Raw genomic sequence first — 20,362 nt, 5'->3', positions numbered from 1 at the left:
GAGTGGTCGTAAATGGCTGCACATCCAGTTGGAAGAATGTCTCAAGTGGGGTACCACAGGGCTCTGTCCTGGGCCCTGTATTGTTCAACATCTTTATCAACGATTTAGATGAAGGAATTGAAGGTAAACTGATTAAATTTGCTGATGACACAAAGCTAGGAGGGATAGCTAATACTAGAGAAGAGAGAGAGAGAGGATTCAAAAAGATATAAATAAACTGGAGAAGTGGGCAGCAACTAACAGAATGGTTTTTAACAGGGAAAAATGCAAAGTACTACATCAGGGCAATAAAAATGAAAAAAGCATATACAGAATGGGAGGAATAGGGCTAAGCCACAGCACATGTGAAAAAGACTTGGGTATACTAATAGATCACAGACTGAATATGAGTCAACAGTGTGATGCAGCAGCAAAAAAGGCAAATGCAATTCTAGGATGTATTACCAGAAGCATACAGTGTAGATCACATGAAGTCATTATTGCCCTCTCCTCCTCTTTGGTCAGACCTCATCTGGAATATTGTGTCCAGTTTTGGGCACAACATTTTAAAAAAAGACATCAACAAACTGGAGCAAGTTCAGAAAAGAGTGACCAGAACGGTAACCGGTCTGCAAACCCTGTCTTATGAGGAAAGGTTGCAGGATTTGGGAATGTTTAGTTTACAAAAGAGAAGACTGAGAGGAGACTTAATAGCTGTCTACAAATATCTAAAGGGCTGTCACATTGTGGAAGGATCAATTTTATTCTCATTTGCACAAGGAAAGACTAGAAGCAATGGGATGAAACTGAATGGGAGGAGACACAGATTAGATATTAGAAAAAACTTTTTGACAGAGTGATCAATGAGTGGAACAGGCTGCCACGAGAAGTGGTGAGTTCTCCTTCAATGGAAGTCTTCAAACAGAGGCTGGACAGACATCTGACTGGGATGATTTAGCGAATCCTGCTTTGAGCAGGGGGTTGGACCAGATGGCCCAAGAGGTCCCTTCCAACTCTACGATTCTATGACTCTATGATTAGACAGAACGGATAGTCAGGACGCAGCAAGAGATCAATAAACCAGAACGGGCAAATGCACAGTACCAAGACAGTAGATAAACTCACAACGAAGAGACGGACCGGGTCAAAACCAAACAAGCAAGAAGATATGAGGCACAAGACACAGGCATGCAAGACGTCAGCTAACTCAGCCGAGGGCAGGAGTATAACTTACACCGGACCTAGGTCGATTGGCATCTAAATAGCCGCCCTCTGTCAGAGAGAGGCAGAAACAATTAACCCCTGTCTGACCAGGACAAAGACAAAACCCCATCCTGGATCATGACAGAGACATGCAGGAATGCAATGTAAGACAGAATGAAATTGTTAACATTTGGTGTGAACACCTAACATACAATCCAAAATAGAAAATATAATATGCACATTGTATCATGGAATGGAAAGGGCTTAGAGCCCAGACTACAAGAATGATGGTTCTGCAGCACTTAAAGAAACCAAAAGCAGATATTGCATTATTGCAGGAAACATATCTGAGAAATGAAGGTATGTTTAGGTTGAAAAAAATGTGGGAAGGAGAGGTGCATGGATCAGACAGGGAGGGAAGAAAGGCAGGTGTTCTAATATTGTTACACAAAAAACTAATCTACAAAATAAAACAGGTGGAACAGGATACAGATGGAAGGTACATAGTGCAAAGCTAGAAAGAAATGAGGAGGAAATCTGCATAATCAATATATCTGTGCCTAACATGGACCATAAACCTTTTTTTGAACAATTAGGTTCTAACATACTGCAAAACACTACAAAGAAAATGATAGTAGGAGGAGATAACAACATACACACCTTAGAGGAAGATAGATTGAGCCACTTGTGGTCAAGAGGGGAAAAACTATTGGGAAACCAACTCTATTGGCAACCACAGATCTGTCAGATAATAGGAGAATGGAATCCACCTAATGAATGAGAATTTATGCACTTCTCCCACCCACATCAAACTTGGTCGAGAATTGACTATATATTTGTGAGCAGAGGGGCTACTAAACAGATGCAAAAAGACAAAAATTGAGGAAATGGTTATTTCAGATTATGCGCCAATATTTCTAAACTTACATAAGCAATTTCCAAAGGGAACAGACTACATATGGAGATTTCCATCATTTCTCCTTAGAGACCAACAATTTTAAGTGATGTTGCAACAATGGCAGGAGGAGTATTCTTACCAAAATTCGATGATCGATCTGAAACCAGAAACATACTTGGAAGCAGGAAAAGCGGACTTGAGAGGGAAACTAATAGCGTATGTGCATACATTAAAAAAACAAACATTAAATATGAGGAATTTTGTAGGAAATTAAGGGAGAAGTGCTTGCACTTTCAACAACAAAAACAACAGAAGCTAGAGAAGAATGGAGGGAGGCCAAAAGAGATTTTGACATATGAGAGGAAAAAAGAGAATCATTTAGAAAGACGCAAATGGAAATTGAGTTGAGAAGATATGGAGATAAGGCAGGAAACTTATTAGCAAATTTGGCAAAGGTAGGAAGGAAAAGAGTAATATATTAAAGTTTAAAACTAGAGAGGGCTTAATGGTAGAAAATCCCAGGGAAATAAACTCAACCCTGCGGGAGTTTTACGCTAATTTATATTTGAAGGAGGCCAAGGGCACAAACAGGGGTGGAGACTTTCTAAAAAAAATTAACATGCCTAAAGTCACAGAGCCACTGTTAACTATGTTGAATGCTCCCATTACAGAGGAAGAAGTGAGGTGTACTATTGGGGGATTGCCAGCTGGAAAAGCACCTGAACCGGTTGGGTTCACGGGCGATTTTTTTTTTTTTTTTTTTTTTAAAGCCATAACCCAACAAATAACCCCTACTTTGACTGTATGGTATAATGAATTGTTACAATCTGTTGATGGGCACTATTGTGGCTCATATAAGCCTAATACCAAAGAATGGGAAAAATGTGGAGGGCCCAGCATCCTATAGACCTACAGTTGTGGCCAAAAGTATTGACACCCCTGCAATTCTGTCAGATAATACTCAGTTTCTTCCTGAAAATGATTGCAAACACAAATTCTTTGGTATTATTATCTTCATTTAATTTGTCTTAAAGGGAAGGTGCCGCAATTTTATATAATTTGCAAAAAAAGAGTAAGTAACAAAACATGTTGTTTCAGCAAATGTTGTACTAACCAGGATTTATGGTTTGTTTGCAATAATGTTTTAATGTAGCCACTGGGCTCTGCCATCTTGATTTGCAGATCTGTGGAGGACTCATACAGTCTGAAAATATGGCCGTCCCAGGACATAGGAGACTGCGGTCAGCTCCCGACCCCACATTGCAGCCTCATTAGCAGTGAACTGGGCACGCCCCTGTGGGATGCACCATTCACTGCTGTAGGAGTGGCTGGGCGCCATTTTACTGTAGCCCATTGCTATCTGCTGAGCTCCACGTTCTGCACTGTGCTTCCTGCTCCAGCTCCCCTGTCCTCCTGCTCTGTCTCCGTCTCCTCACTCACAGCCCCAGCGATCTCCGGTAATCTGACACCTTCCTTTTTATGAGAGCTTTTATGGCTGTCTGAGGAGGACAGTGAAATATACAGCCCATAGTCTGGGGGGGCTGGAAGTTTCACCAGTGTGGGCATATCTGTAATACTGTCTTGTGTGATACAGTCTGCTGAGCCGTGTATCTAATCCTCTCCTGTGTGATACTGACTGCTGAGCCGTGTATCTAATCCTCCCCTGTGTGATACTGTCTGCTGAGCCATGTATCTAATCCTATCCCGTGTGATACTGCTCTCCTGAAATACTCTGTGCTGCTGTCACCCTGCTGGTTTTATGTGTGATCTACATGGTGGTATGAACTATATGGCGGCATTATGTGTGAAGTATATGGCGGTATTATGTGAGAACACTATGGCAGTATTATCTGCTAAAAGCATTCTAGGGTGGTTCTGGCTGAGCACCTGCACACGGGTCAGGGGTAATAGGTGAAGTCAGAGGAGGGCTGGTGAGGCAGCTGAAGAGAGGGGTCTCATTTTTACTGTATGGCTCCATTCCCCCCCATCCTGCTTCCCAGCGTCACCCTGGACTGCGCCTGTCGCCTCGCTTTCACACATCGCCAGGACAGAATCTGAGGAGGGGAATGGGGTCTTTGCATGCAAAGTCTGGATCAGAACAGGCCATCAATCAGCAGAAATGTTTCCTGAATTTCTGTGGTGCTGTCACCCTGCTCCTCCCCCATATATCTCCCTCTGTGACCCCCATAGACCAGCACACTGCTCTCTTGAAATACTCTGTGCTGCTGTCACCCTGCTCCTCCACCATTTATCTCCCTCTGTGACCCCCATAGACCAGCACACTGCTCTCTTGAAATACTCTGTGCTGCTGTCACTCTGCTCCTCCCCCATTTATCTCTCTCTGTGCCCCCCATAGACCAGCGCACTGCTCTCCTGAAATACTCTGTGCTGCTGTCACCCTGCTCCTCCCCCATATATCTCCCTCTGTGACCCCCATAGACCAGCACACTCATCTCTTGAAATACTCTGTGCTGCTGTCACCCTGCTCCTCCCCCATATATCTCCCTCTGTGACCCCCATAGACCAGCACACTGATCTCTTGAAATACTCTGTGCTGCTGTCACCCTGCTCCTCCCCCATTTATCTCCCTCTGTGCCCCCCCATAGACCAGCACACTGCTCTCCTGAAATACTCTGTGCTGCTGTCACCCTGCTCCAAGAATCCTTCCTGCCTGCCATCCTCAGTGACCGAAGACCCCATTCCTCTCCTCAGATCCTGTCCTGGCGATGTGTGAAAGCGAGGCGACAGGGGCCTGATATATGGTGGAAAGAGCAGAGTGACAGCAGCACAGAGTATTTCAGGAGAGCAGTGTGCTGGTCTATGGGGGTGCCCTGTTCGGTGCCAGGGATTGTAAATTGAGCGCTGTGTTTTATACACATGGATGGACTATCTGCTTGTCTGCTCCACAGAAATCCAGGAAACATTTCTGCTGATTGATGACCTGTTCTGATCCAGACTTTACATGCAAAGACAGTCAGTAACTTTGCAGGCCCCATCAAAATGGCTGATCACTGTGTTCCTAGATGTCATAGGTTTTTGTGCCAGATTTCAGTAGCTGCTCCCCCTAGTGTTAACAAGTGGAAATGCCAAACTTTTTAAAATTATTTTTCATATTTTGCAAAATTAAAAACAAATGATAATATTTTTTAAGAAAATGTAAACATTAATTCTTTACATTTTTTCAATCGCTGAAAAAAAATTTTTTTGAATGGCACCTTCCCTTTAAATGAAAAAACACAAAAGAGAATGAAGCAAAAAGCAAAACATTGATCATTTCACACAAAACTCCAAAAATGGGCCAGACAAAAGTATTGGCACCCTCAGCCTAATACTTGGTTGCACAACCTTTAGCCAAAATAACTGCGACCAACCGCTTCCGGTAACCATCAATGAGTTTCTTACAATGCTCTGCTGGAATTTTAGACCATTCTTCTTTGGCAAACTGCTCCAGGTCCCTGATATTTGAAGGGTGCCTTCTCCAAACTGCCATTTTTAGATCTCTCCACAGGTGTTCTATGGGATTCAGGTCTGGACTAATTGCTGGCCACCTTAGAAGTCTCCAGTGCTTTCTCTCAAACCATTTTCTAGTGCTTTTTGAAGTGTGTTTTGGGTCATTGTCCTGCTGGAAGACCCATGACCTCTGAGGGAGACCCAGCTTTCTCACACTGGGCCCTACATTATGCTGCAAAATTTGTTGGTAGTCTTCAGACTTCATAATGCCATGCACACGGTCAAGCAGCAGTCCAGTGCCAGAGGCAGCAAAGCAACCCCAAAACATCAGGGAATCTCCGCCATGTTTGACTGTAGGGACCGTGTTCTTTTCTTTCAATGCCTCTTTTTTTTCTCCTGTAAACTCTATGTTGATGCCTTTGTCCAAAAAGCTCTACTTTTGCCTCATCTGACCAGAGAACATTCTTCCAAAACGTTTTAGGCTTTTTCAGGTAAGTTTTGGCAAACTCCAGCCTGGCTTTTTTATGTCTCGGGGTAAGAAGTGGGGTCTTCCTGGGTCTCCTACCATACAGTGCCTTTTCATTCAGACGCCGACGGATAGTACGGGTTGACACTGTTGTACCATCGGACAGCAGGGCAGCTTGAACTTGTTTGGATGTTAGTCGAGGTTCTTTATCCAACATCCGCACAATCTTGCGTTGAAATCTCTTGTCAATTTTTCTTGTCTGTCCACATCTAGGGAGGTTAGCCACAGTGCCATGGGCTTTAAACTTCTTGATGACACTGCGCATGGTAGACACAGGAACATTCAGGTCTTTGGAGATGGACTTGTAGCCTTGAGATTGATCATGCTTCCTCACAATTTGGTTTCTCAAGTCCTCAGACAGTTCTTTGGTGGTCTTTCTTTTCTCCATGCTCAATGTGGTACACACAAGGACACAGGACAGAGGTTGAGTCAACTTTAATCCATGTCAACTGGCTGCAAGTGTGATTTAGTTATTGCCAACACCTGTTAGGTGCCACAGGTAAGTTACAGGTGCTGTTAATTACACAAATTAGAGAAGCATCACATGATTTTTCGAACAGTGCCAATACTTTTGTCCACCCTCTTTTTTACGTTTGGTGTGGAATTCTATCCAATTTGGCTTTAGGACAATTCTTTTCGTGTTTTTTCATTTAAGACAAATTAAATGAAGATAGTAATACTAAAGAATTTGTGTTTGCAATCGTTTTCAGGAAGAAACTGAGTATTATCTGACAGAATTGCAGGGGTGTCAATACTTTTGGCCACAACTGTATATCCTTGATAAACCAGGATATTAAAATAATATCCAAACTTATGGCAAACAGACTAGCAGAGATACTCGCAACCTTAGTAACACCTGCACAGGTGGGATTTTGAAAGGTAGGATAAGATGTACAATATTAGCCATAGATGTAATCAATATAAGAGAAAACAGTAGAGGTAAGCAGGCTCTGGTTACACTAGATGCAGAGAAGACTTTTGATAAGGTGAAGTGGAATTGGGTAGGACAAGTTTTGGACAAAATTGGGATGGTGGGGAATTTCAGAAATTTTATAAAAGCCCTGCATGCTAACCCCGCAGCAAGAATTCGAACCCCAGGTCATCTATCAGCAAATTTCTCACATGAAAAGGAAATATGCAGTATTATGATATCCAAAACACATATAACATACTTGGGTATCAAGCTGGGTAGAAAGATCACGTATAAAACTGAGTAAACTGATGGCATCCAAGGAAAAAGGGGGAGGGGGTAAACCTAGTGATTCCATTCCAAATTGGAAAGCTGTAATAAAGGTCAAGTGAAGACTTTATTTCATTTAGAATGGCTGGAAGCAGAACGTAACAAGGAAGAGAGTATTAAATCACTTATGACAAAGTGGAAAAGTTTTCTAACTTAAACATTATACAAACAGAGAACTTCAGGGAATTGTGAAACCCTTTGAACAGACCAGTTGGTACATATTGGAGGGCATGGGTGGAACATTGGGCAAGTTGAAAATGGCTGATTTGAATGTTGATGGAATAGGTGGTAGGGACACTGGTTAAGAAGTAATATAAATTATGGATGCAAACTAAATATTCTATAGCGGTTTGGGATTAAGATGTATGAAAAGAAAGGAGAGGTGCACACAAGAAATATACAACAATTTTTTGCATGTCTGTGAAGAGGGATCGTACTGGGGAGTTTGTGTTGCTTATTCTGTATTTTGACCTTACAAATTGTAATGCGATAATCAAAAACTGAAATTAAGAATCTGTAAGCTAAGAAAATATTTTTGAATGTACATTTCCATGTATATGTTAAAAATCAATAAAAATTGTTTAAAATCACAGATCATTAAGCCTGGCTAAATGCGAAAAACTATTATTGGCTCTCGGGGAACACAATTTAACACACATTTTTCAGATCACCTTACACCATTAAGTCCCTGAACTGGTCAGTCTTAAGCCCCCGTTACACACTGCGATATCGCTAGCAATATCGCTGTAAAGTCACCGATTTTGTGACAGCTGGTTATCGCTGATCGCGCGAGAAGCTGCTGGATCATTTCTCGTTGGTCACTTCCTGCGGCGCTTCCTGCTGTGACAACGAGCGACGCGTGGAGCCGGGCGGGAGGACGCAGGATCGCCGCGTCTGACAGGTAAGTAGCGATCCCCGTCCCCAGTGATGTCGCTAGTGAGATCTGCCTGAGTGGCAGCTCACTAGCGACCACCCAGCGATGCACCAGCGATCCTGACTGCGTCATATCGCTAGTCGGGATCTCTGGTGCATCGCTAGGTGTAACGGTACCCTTAAAGTTGTTTTGGGACTCCTCCCGATTAGGGATATTGATTTAAGCGGATGCTTCCTCATCCGCTTCTCTAGTCAGTACAGTGAAAGGAAATTCTCTAGTTACATCATGTGGCTTTGTTACCATAGCAGGCTCCTGGCGGCATACCGGACTACTGGGTGATACAGCTTTAGCCTATAAGTCCCAGAATAAAGGAAAATCTTGTTCCATAACAATAGCATGCAACAAGTCTTTGACAATTCTTACTTGGTGAGGCATGGAACCACAGTCTGTACATATGTCGACCTGGACAATGGGATATTTCTTGTCATTTTCCCAGGGGCTAGAAGATGCAGGAGTATAACAGTTATTAAGGTAACCAAACTCCGAGTCCAGTAACAGTAACACCGTTCACAGTAAGCTGACACAGCTAAGATCCCTCACCAGGGTGAAGTATGGCAATGCACTCAGGAGGTGCAAGAAATTAGAAGCTTCTGCCTATAGAGCAGTTCATCGGCTCTGGGGTCGCAGGACAATGGTCTGCTATATGACCTGGGCAATAACATCTCCAACAGAAAATTGTACCCTTTGAAGCCAGCTTTGGCCCCTCCTGAGTCTTTGGGAGCCCTGTCAGATATGGACTTGAACCCCTTATGTTGGGTATCCCAGTAAGGAGACCTCAGACTCCCTAGATTACCCAGGGAGTTTGCCACAGCCACGTGTCTTTCCATGAGGCTCACAAGGTTATCAGTATTCTGGGGGTCTCCTTGGGCAACCCAGGTTTGCACAAACTTAATTAGTGAGTAGATAAATCGGTCCACTGCCACTCTTTCCACGATCTGTGTCAGAAAGCAGGTCTCAGGCTGCAGCCATTTTTGCACCATGTGTAATAGGTCAAACATCTGAGACCTGGGAGGCTTGTCTCTTTGGTAGCACCTGAGGTGAACCCATTGAGCACTGACTGCCAGGGTTACACCTAAACGTGCCATAATCTCCACCTTCAGCTTTCCAAAATCCTAGGCATCCAGCAGGGCAAGGTCGTTACACGCTTTTTGCAGTTCCCAAATAAGGTACAGTACAGGCAGTTTCTTTCTGTCAGCCACCTTCTCAAAGACAGTCAGAAATGCCTCAACATAGTTCTCCAGAGACATTTTCTGCAAGGACGCAAGCACTTTTAGCCTCACACCGATACTGTAACATTGACTTGTGGAAGGTGCTGTCTCTCTGGTCCAGACAATTTCGGGCAGGAGAGTAATTTTCTGCTGATGCTCTTGCTTCTGCTGAAACTGCTGCTGCAGGTTGCCCAGGACCAATTGCGTAATAAGCTCCTTCATGCTTTCAGATCATGTTTGCAACACTGTATCTGCCTTTACACAGGACATTCAGACTTTAAACTGTAATTACCTGTGTTATTTGGGACAGTGCCCACTTTCAAACACCAATTCTAGAGGTTTCTGCTCTTTGGTAGCCTCATGAATACACTCTGGCACACTGTGATTATTTCAAGACAGAATAAAGTTTATTGTCCTTCATACATTTTACAGCTCAAAATTAAAAACAGCCTTTGTTCAGCAGAAACGAGTAACAAAACAGTCCTTTTTTCAGTTAAAAAATTAATTAACAAAATAGTTGTTTCTCTGGGTAACGCAAAGTAAATCAAAACAGCCTTAGGCTACTTTCACACATCCGGTGTGTGGGGTCCGGCGGCGTGCGGCGAAAAGCCGGGCCGCCGGATCCGGCCTGCAGCCGTGACACCGGATGTGTGTGCAGTGAGATGATACGGCTCGGACATTATTAAAGGAGCCGCAGGACAGAGGCAGCCAATGAGACAGCTGCTGAAAGGGAGGTGAGGGGAGGAGAGGATAGGAGAGGGGAGGGGAGGAGAGGGGAGGGGGGTGGAGAGAGAGAGACATGGGGGGTTAACATTAGTGTCCAGGCAAGAGAATCTCTCTCTCTTGCCGGGCACTTGTGGGGTTAACCCCACAGAGAGATCTCTCTCTCTCACCCAGAGACTGTGAGTGTTAACCCCACAAGTGCCCGGCGAGAGAGATCTCTCACAAGTGTCCGGGTGACAGAGAGAGATCTCTCTCTCTCTCGCCGGGCACTTGTGGGGTTAACATTCACAGAGTCCGGGCATGCGCTGTGGAAAAAGCCGGTCCGGCGCTGCAAAAAAACGTTACATGGAACGTTTTTTCCAGACGCCGGACAGGCTGTTTTTGCCGGATCAGGCAAAAACCGGATACGCCGCATAGGCATCAGGCGCGATGCGGCAATAATGAAACTGAATGGGGGAAAAACCGGATCCGGTGGCAACCGGCGCCGGATCCGGTTTTTACACTTTTCGCCGCATCGCGCCTGATGCTGAAAACCGGATGTGTGAAAGAGGCCTTACTAATTTGGTATTACAAGCACTTATCAGTCTCGAGCATAGAATGTCCACCATTAATGGTCTTTCTCCAGCTCCAACACCACACACTCTGCTAAGCTAACACGGCTGCCTGTTATTATGCCTGTAAGACCTGGACTGGAGTATCAGAGTGTTCTTTCCCACCCAGGCTCTTCTGGTTTCTCCTAAATCCCAGATGCAAAATCCAGTCAAATATAAACCCTCTCCATTATCTAGTGCTACTGGTAGACTTTACAGTACTGAGGCCTGTCGCCATGGTGACAAATATCTACCATTCAGGACTTAACCTTCTGCTTAAGAACACCCAAGTTCTTGTTTTTGATAAGTTCACACTCAAACTGTCTCCTGAGCACATACAAAAGGCCACCTCCGCTCAAAGAGGAGGAGGCATTGACCAATTAAGGCAGCATCTTCTCCTTGGTAACACACAGTGTGCCTACAGAGCTAGAACACTTTGCAAACACAGAGTGCCAGTTATGGCATAAGCCTGACTCTGGGACAGCAAGACATCTCCCCTAATACAGACTGTCTTGCTAGATCTAGGATGGTTGGGAGATATGAGTGAAGTTTACCTCCAATGAAAAACTTCAGTACTTTCAGATACACATGTCAAGTACTTCTATGAAACCTTTCAAGGCCATTTTAGTTCCAGAACTTCTACTTAAAGGAAGTTGCTAATCATTTTCTGCCATGTGAAAGGGATACTGCAGTGCTGTCGTGTCCAATTAATCTGCTAGATCAGAATCACTCTCCAATCCCTCTCACACTGCCGAGAGGAAAAGAGAGGCTGCGTGCTTATGTAGTGTCAATGTCTCTGTTCGCACAACATTAACGCCTTCAATAAGATTTATACTGCATGTTAGGAGTATTGCCTAACGTATACCTTGGATGGATAGGTAACAGTAGCATTTGTCATCCAATAACCATTTAAAAATAAGCATACATAGAACATAATACACTATTTTGGCGGGATGCCTTTATATTTATGCTACATAAAATATTTAAAAGACTACCTCAATGTATCTTAAATAAATTACATTTCTAAACCAGAGATTAGTGGAATAATAGAAAGGTTTGTGCAGCATGTAATAATTTCTGTCAAAACTGACTCTCCAGTTGTGTCTCACCAGCTGGGAGGCGAGTCACAGTATGAGAAGCACTGGCATGGTGAACTCAATTTGAATTCTAGATTAGAAATTTGAATTTGCACATGGATAACCTTAGAGGTTTCTATTCTGATCCCTGGATGAATGCTTTACCCAGCCCTCCACCTTTCATGCAGGGCTGCAGATGCTCTGTTCAAAAAATTGCACTATATGTGGCTCCTTCTCATTACATACTAAGCAGTAAATTTTGTATCAGACTTCACCATAAAGAGGAAATAGGATTTTTGGGCTTTGAAGTTAAATTATTATTTCCATCATAGACATTTATGGCATATCCACTATTTGCCATGAAAGTTGGGTGCTCCACCACTGGGACCAGCTTCTGTCTCCAGAACAGATGTCCCCCAAGCCTCTTGGTGAGGTAGCCACTCGCTGTAGGTGGGTAATGAATGGAGAGGTATCTTTGTGCTCTGCTATTTCCAGAGCCCCTACAGAGATATGCAAATGCATAGTCTCATCTCCATTCATTCATTCCCCACCTTTCAAGGGTTGTATTTTGCATCATCGCATAACCAAGCAGGGTCGGCTTACAGTAAAAAGATACAATGACATCGGAAAAATCACAATTTTTTTATATACTAGAAATAAAAAATCCTAAGGCCACAATAACATAAACATTTTTTTCATTTTCTTTAAAACATTTATTCTACTATAAGATTTTAAATACTTTAATAGGAAATGTTATCAATTGATTATTTTTTGAAAAATATTTCTTGTCCTTTTATTGCTTTTAGCTAACATATACATTTCACTGTCTTGCCTTAACCCCTTCCTGACCTTGGACGTACCCAGTACTTCATGGTTTTAAGTGCTTCCCGACTGGTGATTTTGCATGCACAGAAGCAGTATACTCATGATCGTTGCCAGGTGATCAGCTTATATCACAGCTGATACCCTGCACTCACTGCCCGCACAGCATTGATTCAAGCATATAAAAGGCAGGGAGAGGGAGGGGCTTCTCTCTGCCCTCCAATCGGTGCCCCCACGACATCAATGCGGGGACCCAATCGCTGCCATGGTGATCTGATGTCACCATAGACATCTGGATCATCAGACTCTAGCAACTTAGCTAGATCATGATACCAGCGATCAGAGCTGTAAAAGTGTGATTCCCATAGTGAGACTAAGAAAAAAAGTAAAAAACAAAATTGGTAAAAATATTTGAAAGAAAAAGTCAGAAAATTAAAAAAATATGTATTGTACCGATAAATATCTATTTTTATGTAAAAAAAAAAAAGTACACGTTATGTATATTATGTGCCCGAAAAGGGTACCAACAAAATGTCAACTCATCTCACAAAAAAAAAAGCCCTCACATGACTCTGTCGGCCGAAATATAGAAAAATTATAGCTCTCATAATATGGCGATGCAAAAACTAGTTTTTAAAATAAAAAGCGTTTTTTAGTGTGTGATAGCAGCCAAACAGGAAAAAAATGTCTGGTATTGCTGTAATCGCACTGACTTGAAGAATAAAGTTGTCTAATCACTAGAGATGGGCGGACACATGAATGTTTGGGTCTGGCGGGTTCGGCCGAACAGTTGCAAAAAGTTTGGATGCCAGAACAGTACTTGAACCCGGACCCCATTTACTTGAATGGGGGGCCCAAACATCCAGTGTTTGCTGCACTGTCACGTGCATGACAGCACGGCAAACACCACTTCTGATCAGCGGGAGAGCCGCAGTTTCCACGCTGTCAGACAGCATGAGAGCACAGCTTTGATCAGAGGCATAAACTTTACCTCCGATCACTGGTGTCAGCTGATGAGACTACTGATCCCATCATCCGACACCTGCTACCGCTAACTACAGTGATGGCAGTATTCATCAGCCGTTCCTGCACTGTAAATAAATAATTTAAAAAAAACGGCATGGGTTCCCCTGTATTTTTGCTAACCAGCCAGACAAAACTCTCAGCTGGGAGCTGCAACCCTCAGCTGTCAGCTTCAGCAAGGCTAGTTATCAAGAATAGAGGGATCCTCACTCTGTTTTTTTTTAGTTATTTAAATTAATAATTTAAAGAAACGGTATGGGGCTCCCCCATTTTTGACAACCAACCTTGCTAAAGCAGACAACTATTCAAAAAAGGGACAAAAACTAAACTTGGAAATTATAGGCCAGTAAGCTTAACCTCCTACTGTGGGCAAAATCCTGCAAGTTTTCTAAGAGATACTATACTGGAGTATCTGAAGAAGAATAACCTCATGACCCAATATCAACATGGGTTTACAAGGGACCGTTCCTGTCAGACTAATCTGATCAGTTTCTATAAAGAGGTAAGTTCCAGACTTGACCAAGGGAAAGCAGTGGACATAGTGTATATGGACTTTTCAGAAGCTTTTGATATGGTGCCACACAAAAGGTTGATACATAAAATGAGAACAATGGGGATAGGGGAAAATTTGAGTAAGTGGGTTAAGAGCTGGCTCAGGGATAGGAAACAAAGGGTGGTTATTAATGGAGCACACTCGGACTGGGTCACTGTTAGCAGTGGGGTACCACAAGGGTCAGTATTGGGTCCGTTTCTTTTTAACATATTTATTAATGACCTTGTAGGGGGCATACCGAGTGGAATTTCAATATTTTCAGATGACACTAAACTCTGCAGGGTAATCAATACGGAGGACAATTTTATATTACAGGTAAACTAGAAGCTTGGGCTAATAAATGGCAAATGAGATTTAATGGAGATAAATGTAGCTTCATGCACTTGGGCAGAGTAAATAAGATGATGCATAATTATGTGTTTAATTGTAAAATACTGGGTAAAACTGTCAATGAAAAAGCCCTGGGTGTATGGGTGGACAACAAACTCATATTTATTGGCCAGTGTAAGGAAGCTGCTACAAAAGCAAATAAAATAGGATGCATTTAAAGAGGAATAGATGCTCATGAGAACATAATTTTACCTCTATACAAGTCACTAGAGCGACCACACTTAGAATACTGTGCACAGTTCTGGTCTCCGGTGTATAAGAAAGACATACTGTAGCTGAACTATAGCGACTGCAGAGAAGAGCGACCAAAGATATTAGAGAACTGGGGGTCAGCAATACCAAGACAGGTTATTATGCTGGGGTTATTTAGTTTGGAAAAATTAAGGCTAAAGGGTGATCTTATTTTCATGCATAAATATATGAGGGGACAGTACAAAGATCTTTCTAATGACCTTTTTACTCATAGACCTGAGACAGGGACAAGAGGGCATCCTCTACATCTGGAGGAAAGAAGGTTTAAGTATAATCACAGATGCAGATTCTGTACTGTAAGAGCATTGAGACTATGGAACTTTCTGCCGTATGATGTTGTAATGAGTGATTCCCTACTAAAATTTCAGAGGGGACTGGATGCCTTTTTTGAAAATTATGTTACAGGTTATATACACTAGTTTCCTTGATATTGCGTTGATCCAGGGAACTAGTCTGATTGCCGTATGTGGAGTCGGGAAGGAATTTTTTTCCCCAATGTGGAGCTTACTGTTGCCACGTTTTTTTTTCCGTCCTCTGGATCAACATGTTAGGGCATGTAGGTTAGGATATGGGTTGAACTAGATGGACTTAAAGTCTTCCTTCAACCTTAATAACTATGTTACTATGTAGACAGCTGGGGGCTGGTATTCTCAGGCTGGAAAGGGGCCATGGATATTGCCCCCCAGCCTAAAAATAGCAGCCTGCAGCTGCCCAGAAAAGACCCATCTATTAGATGCATCAATTATTGTGCTTTGCCCAGCTCTTCACACACTTGCCCTGTAGCGGTGGAAAGTGGGGTTCATATCTGTGGGTTTGATGTCACTTTTGTATTGTCATGTGACATCAAGCCCATGGATTAATAATGGAGAGGCGTCCATAAGACTCCCGTCCATTACTAATCCTATAGTTGTACGGTATATAAAGACACAGCCAGAATAAAGTACTTTATTTGAAATAAGACTAAACATAGTTTTCCATTTTTATTTAAACACCTAATTTCAGCAAAACTCTCAATCTCCTGTGACAAAGTAAAATAAAAAAACAGTATACCATACCTGTCTGTCGGTCTGTCCCACGCCGTAGTCCATGTCTGGGGATATATTGGACTCAGTTTTCTTCTTGTTTGGCAAATTGTATGATGCAATGGTTACTTTTGTGAAAATGCAAAAATTTGGGCCTAAAATAACATTTTTGTGGGAAAAATGTGATTTTCTTTATATTTTCACGGCTCAATTGTATAAATTTCTTTGAAGCACCTGGGGGTTCAAGGTGTTCACAACACATCTAGCTAGGTTCCCTGAGTGGTCTAGTTTCCAAAATTGTCTCACTTGTGAGCGGTTTCCACAGTTTAGGCACATCATGGGCTCTCCAAACGTGGCATGGCGTTTGCTAATCCAGCAAATTTTGCATTCAAAAAGTTAAGAGACGTTCCTTTCATTCCAAACCATGCTTTGTGTCCAGTCATTTTCCCCCACATATGGGGTATCGGCGTCAGGGCTGCCACTAGGAATTTCAGGACCCTATACTGGCAAAATTTTCAGGCCCCATTGAGACCTTTCCAACTATCCACAGTCCCACCGCTCTCTCTTGGAAAATCTCAACTTCTCACCAATCACACATTAACAGTTCCCATCACCAGATCACACATATAGCCAGCATTTTTTTGGCCAAAGATTTTTTAAGCCGCCACCACAAGGTAGACTCTTTTAGCCCGGCCCTACTCTACTCTAACCTATTCAACATTTGTTAAAATATCCAATACAATTTAGGTACATTTTTATGTTTTTCAATTTTTAATTCACATACAGGGGACAAATACCACCGCACCATGACCAGACACCATATTACAACCACATAGTGACCTAGAATACCACATACAAGGATCAAATACCACTAACACCATGTCCAGACCACATATTAACCACTATGCTATCACCATACGTGCCATTATACACAGGAGATCTGTACTTAGTATGCAGTGTCTGTGTACAGGTAATACAGTGATCACCGGTGACATTCTACACAGGAGCTCTGTATATAGTGTCAGAGTACAGGTAATACAGTGATCACCGGTGACATTATACACAGGAGCTCTGTATATAGTGTAAAGGTAATACAGTGATTACTGGTGACATCTTCATCTAGCACAGACAGCCGTCTCTTCTTCCAGCCAGGGCTCATCTCTGCAGGAAATAACACAGCTATCTAGAGCACAGCTTGCAGAACACATTACTTATTTTTTTCCCAAATTCTAAACTACACCAGATGAAGAAAAAAAGGTGACATAGTGTCACTCTGCACAGTAACAGTACCGCCTCACCCATTTAAAACAGTATCCTCAAAAAATAAATGCATCACTGCAGTAATATCCCTTAATTAGCCCCTGAGGCAATAATATCCCCCATCCTGGTCCCCGTGTGTCTCATTCCTGGCTCCAGCCATATGTTCTCAAATCCTGCCCTCATGAGTATCCATTCAGCACCCATGTGATGTCCCATCCTGCCCAAATGCTCTCCGCATCCTGCCCCATCTGTCCCATGATCCTGCCCCATCTGTCTCCATCCTGCCCCTGTGTCTCCCATCCTGCCCCATGTCTCCATTCTGCCCCATCTCCCATCCTGGCCCTATGTCTCCATTCTGCCCCATGTCTCCAACCTGCCCCCATGTCTCCATTCTGCCCCATGTCTCTATTCTACCTGTGTCTCCATTTTTCCCCAAGTCTCCATTCTGCCCTTGTGTCTCCATTCTGTCCCAGGTCTACATTCTGCCCCTATTTCTCCAATTCTGCCCCCCATGTCTCCCATTTTGCACCCCAATGACTCCCATTCTGCCCGCATGTTTCTATTCTGCCACGGGCAGGATGGAGACACCTTTATCCATGTGTCTTCATTGTGCCAGTGAAATATATTGCAGCTTGCGGCTTTCAATAAAAATAAAAAAGCAAAAGCTTTCTCATTACCTGACCTGGCTGCGCTCCTGCAGCGCTGATCCCTCCAGGTGTTTCAAGCACGCACTCGCCGGCAAATAACAATGTCATACACCGGCGACGTGGGCACTGATGTCAGCTGCCAGCATTCGATTGGCTGGCGGCTTTATTGCCATGCAGGCCCGCACGGAAATAGAGTAACTGAACCTGCGTCTCCTACGCAGGTTCAGTTACTGCTCCGGCAGAAGCTTGCTGCTGGGGCCCGGGGCAGAAGAGGCAGTGTTCGATGCGGGCCCCCTCTGCTGATCGGGCAACTTATGGCGGCCCTGCCCATGATCGTGGAGCCTACTGAAACAGACTAAGGGACCTTTTTAAATGCTTAGGAAGCCTTTGTCTTTTATTAATTATTCTAATCAACTGAGATAATGACTTTTGGGTTTTCATTGGCTGTAAGCATAATCATCAACATGAACAGAACTAAACACTTGAAATAGATCACTCAGTTTGTAATGACTCTATATATGAGTTTCACTTTTTGTATTGAAGAACTGAAATAAATTAACTATCACGCTGCTGCAAATGCAGGTAGAAGCTAGCTCCGTTAGGTGGCGAAAGGATAGAGTGAGGTCCAGCACACAGATGAAGCAGACCTGCCATGCAGCAGTGAAGCTACCAGCAGGTGGAAGCAGAGAAGTCAAACAAGCCGGGTCAAATCCTAGACTATAGTGCAATACAAAAAGAATAGGCAAACTCAGGGCCAGAGACAAGCCAGGGGGTCAGTAACGGTCAGGAGCGGATATCCCAAAGACAAGAGACAAAAGCAGGTCAGGGTCCAAGCCGAGTTCCAGTACCAAGAAGTCCAGACACAAAGGGGACACAGAGTTGGGACAGGGAAAACACAGACATGAGTCGAATCAGGAATAACAGCATCACAAATCAGGGTGTAACAATGTCAGTTACTCATGTCGTAGGCAGAACTATAACTGACATAGCCTTCAGGAAGCAACTGCGAGAAATAGCAAACCTTTACCCAGACAGAGGCTGAGAAAAGTTAACCCCTGAAATGACCAGACCGGGAACATGGAGAGACAGGACTCAAAACCCGGTATGGATTATGACATTAACTCTTTGATGATATTCTAATTTTGTGAGAAGCACCTGTATATTTAAATGTCTCTGCTTTAACCCTTTGCTCCTCTGCCCCTAACTAGCAGGGATGCTGTTGTCTGTTACGTGTATGGATGCTGAACAGTTCCCTGCTCCGCTGCGTAGCCGTACATGTGTTGTGATGTCTTTGCTCTGCTGCATGACGATCCGCATGTGCGGTCCCTGGCTGCCACTGAGGAAGCTATCTGCAGTTTGCAAGGTCCTCTGCAGCTGGTGCATGACTTTTCCACGTGTCCAGGATTGCAGCCGCTGCCAGGTGCCCTATGCCTCAGTTCCTGTGTTGTGACGGTTTCGGTTTGTGCTTAGGGTACTCACGGCCACACCTCCCCTGCTTTCATTAGGGTTAGTGTGTGCACGAGTTGCTTTCCCCAGCCTATTGCTGAAGGGCAGCTCCTATATAGTTACTCTTTCCTGTTGGGCATTGCCAGGGCTTCGCATTGTTTCTGAGTCTTGCCATGTGTTTGGCGTTCAGCTCCTGTTCTGCCTGTGTTCAGTTCAGGGATAGCTGATGCCTGTTTTTCCACCTGCTCTGGGGGCTGAGTACCCAGATCCGTTGTGTCTTGTTTTTCTGCCTGCTCTGGGGGCTGAGTACCCAGATTTGCCTTTCCTGGAGGCTGCATATCCAGGCCCATTTCTGTTGTCTTGTTTCCCACCTCCCTGAGGGCTGCATACTCAGGCCTGAACCCTTGATCCTGTATACGCTCCTGTACCTGACCGTTTGAACTGTGTTCTCTGTGTTATGTTCCGGAAGTCCCTGTGTCTGGAACCCTGTACCCAGTGACAGTGAACTAACCTGGGTTCGTCTTTTAAAGAAGGAGTATGGAGTTTTTCCTGAGCGTTTACTATGCTGTGCTCAGCCTACTTGGGCTAACTCTGTCCAGCTCTGGTCCAACCCTGCGGTGCTAGCACCATCCGGCTTGAGTTCATTCCTAGGTCCAATGCCCGAAGCCTGACTACTGTAGTTTGGAGCTTGACGATCGCTGCTTGGAGATCGTGGCCAATGTCCGGCGACCGCTGTCTGATTCCTGGATCTCCACCACCGCTGCCTGATCCTGTGCTGTCCGTGTCTCAGCTGATGACTTGAGCTGCCATGCCAGTGTTTCTAGTCCTGTGCCATCAGTATCTCAGCCAATTACCTGAGCTGCGACGCCAGTGTTCCTGGACCTGTGCTGTCCATGTCTGTCAGTGATCTGAGCTGCCATGCTGTTCCTGGTTCTGTGCCATCCATGTCCCAGCCAATGACCGGTCTGCCTGAGTCCAGATGTATCCTGTCCTGATGTCCAGCATGTCCTGATGGCCTTCCTATGTCCAGTCTGTATCCAGAAGTCCTGCCTGAGTCCCAATGTCCTGCCTGTCCCGATGTTCCCGGGGATCCACCCTGTGATGAATCTGTCCTGGGTCA

This window comes from Dendrobates tinctorius, unplaced genomic scaffold, assembly GCF_039654945.1.
Source record: "Dendrobates tinctorius isolate UK_male_01 unplaced genomic scaffold, ASM3965494v1 ptg000094l, whole genome shotgun sequence".
Lineage (NCBI taxonomy): Eukaryota > Metazoa > Chordata > Amphibia > Anura > Dendrobatidae > Dendrobates > Dendrobates tinctorius.
The sequence above is the reverse complement of the archived record's forward strand: the minus strand, read 5'-3'. Positions refer to the sequence as shown.